Genomic DNA, 2,500 nt, shown 5'->3' with positions numbered 1-2,500 from the left:
CCGCAACCCTCGCAATATAGTTCGCTACTCGCACTGCCCGCTCCCCTGTGTATCGCTTCATGTTAAACACCTTGCAAGTCTTGCTGACTTTCCACATGCTCCTGCTGTACACTGTAATGTGGATGGCAGCAGGACGTACATGCCGCCCCCCCCCCACCCCTCCCCACGTCCCCACGTCCACACCTTGCCCCCTGCCTTCGCAAGCTGGTTGGTGACAAGTTTGCATGTTCAATGCCCTTCGCATGCGACGTACGCAGGCTACGTTGTGGTGCGGCCTGTGTCAACTGTCCGCTGATGTCGTACGCGTGAACCACAATCTGTACTGCACATTCGTCCTTATGTACTGAATGATACATCGTGGCACATGTGTGACCGTACAACGACTGCGCCCAAAAACGGCGGACCATACAGTGCAAATATTGTGCACGCAGCTACGTGTCGTCTCCCTATGAGAGCTGGATTGCAGTGTGGTACGCCATAGAGACGTGTGGGAGGAACGGACGCCGTGGATGGCGATCAGCATGAGCTGTCTGTTGATGTATTCGGACCTAGTCGTCTCTCCTCAAACACCGTGATAGCATGGTGCACCGCGTTCCATATCTGCGACATGCTACAGAGGCCGGTTGACAGTCGTTCGAGCAATGGACATCACATACGTACGGGGGCCACCTTCCACGTATTGTCTAGGCGTGCACATTTTGTTGCGTGTATGTGGGCAGACGTAGTGTGGCGTGACACCTGACACAGGCATGCAATAATCGTTGAAGTTGCTAATGGCGATGGACGCCTGCGTTTTCTGGTGAAGTTACGCAAATGAAGAAATGGTAACCCGTTGTGGTGCGGTTGTTCTCGCTAGGGGTGAATCGGTGATGGCGACGATAGGTTGAGGTACTAACCGGTTGTTCCAGCGATACCCACCATGCCGATGAAACTGAACGGCATCTGGGTGTGAAGCGATACGCGGCGGTGGCTGGGTGGGACCGTCCCCGGCCGGTGAGGGGGCGCCTCCCGGCGTGCTGGCCGCGCGGTGCGTGGGCGCACGCGCTACAGCCGGCTGGTGGGGGCGGCCAGTGGCAGGCGCGCCGGCCGACGGACGCGGCAGGCGTCGCAGCTGCGCGCCGGCGCACCCTGCGCGCGGCGCCGTGCGGCCAAAGTAGGTCCTAGCGGGCCCGGTGCGAAGCGCGGTGGACATCTTCAGTGTGCTGGTCCGATTGAGGACTGTGTGCGTTGAGGATGCGCCGCCGCCCGGCGCTCGGCGCCGCGACGCCGTCTGCTGCTCGGTCGCCCCAGCGGTTCTCGCTGGTGGTTTGTATCGCAGCTGTGCGGATGTGTTGGCGCGTGCGCTGTGCTGGGAGAGTTCGCTTCGGCACCCAAGTGGGGCTTTTGTCCTTCTGTGGCGCTGGCGTTGGAGCTGCCGGTCACCGTAGGTGGCGCGTGTTGTCTCCCGCCGGCAATGCCACGACAGCACGCTCCCGGGCCTCTGTCGGCAGCGGCAAGCTCAGTTGGGAGCACGGGTGGTCGCACCGAAAGCGTCTACTCGCCTAACTCCGGGCGATTGCGCCTCTCTCGAACCCGGCCACGTACTTGGGACGGCGCTGCGCGCCGCCGGGACCTGAGAGGGTTTCGAGGTGTATTGTGCAGGGGAGCTCAGCCTCCTCCTGTTTGCAGAATGATTGAGCGGACGCTTGCGTGTTCGCGCGGGCCCCCGGGACACACTCCCGGGCGGCCGGCTGCTCAGCTCTAGTTGACGCAGCTCCCTGGTTGATCCTGCCAGTAGTCATATGCTTGTCTCAAAGATTAAGCCATGCATGTCTCAGTACAAGCCGCATTAAGGTGAAACCGCGAATGGCTCATTAAATCAGTTATGGTTCCTTAGATCGTACCCACGTTACTTGGATAACTGTGGTAATTCTAGAGCTAATACATGCAGACAGAGTCCCGACCAGAGATGGAAGGGACGCTTTTATTAGATCAAAACCAATCGGTCGGCTCGTCCGGTCCGTTTGCCTTGGTGACTCTGAATAACTTTGGGCTGATCGCACGGTCCTCGTACCGGCGACGCATCTTTCAAATGTCTGCCTTATCAACTGTCGATGGTAGGTTCTGCGCCTACCATGGCTGTAACGGGTAACGGGGAATCAGGGTTCGATTCCGGAGAGGGAGCCTGAGAAACGACTACCACATCCAAGGAAGGCAGCAGGCGCGCAAATTACCCACTCCCGGCACGGGGAGGTAGTGACGAAAAATAACGATACGGGACTCATCCGAGGCCCCGTAATCGGAATGAGTACACTTTAAATCCTTTAACGAGTATCTATTGGAGGGCAAGTCTGGTGCCAGCAGCCGCGGTAATTCCAGCTCCAATAGCGTATATTAAAGTTGTTGCGGTTAAAAAGCTCGTAGTTGGATTTGTGTCCCACGCTGTTGGTTCACCGCCCGTCGGTGTTTAACTGGCATGTATCGTGGGACGTCCTGCCGGTGGGGCGAGCCGAAGGCGTGC

General features: G+C 58.6%; 1 non-coding gene across 1 annotated transcript in view; it reads left to right on the top strand.

Annotated features, from left to right (window-relative positions):
• The first annotated feature begins 1,754 nt into the window (after positions 1 to 1,754).
• The window catches only part of LOC124772998, a 1,909-nt gene continuing 1,163 nt past the window's right edge, over positions 1,755 to 2,500 (top strand). Inside the window, exon 1 of the ribosomal RNA XR_007014447.1 lies at positions 1,755 to 2,500. This exon is cut by the window's right edge and continues 1,163 nt beyond it. This is a non-coding gene — a ribosomal RNA (small subunit ribosomal RNA).

Source organism: Schistocerca piceifrons, unplaced genomic scaffold (assembly GCF_021461385.2).
Source record: "Schistocerca piceifrons isolate TAMUIC-IGC-003096 unplaced genomic scaffold, iqSchPice1.1 HiC_scaffold_943, whole genome shotgun sequence".
In the NCBI taxonomy this organism is placed as follows: Eukaryota; Metazoa; Arthropoda; class Insecta; order Orthoptera; family Acrididae; genus Schistocerca; species Schistocerca piceifrons.
Note: the sequence above shows the minus strand (reverse complement) of the source record. Positions and strands in the feature narration are given on the sequence as shown.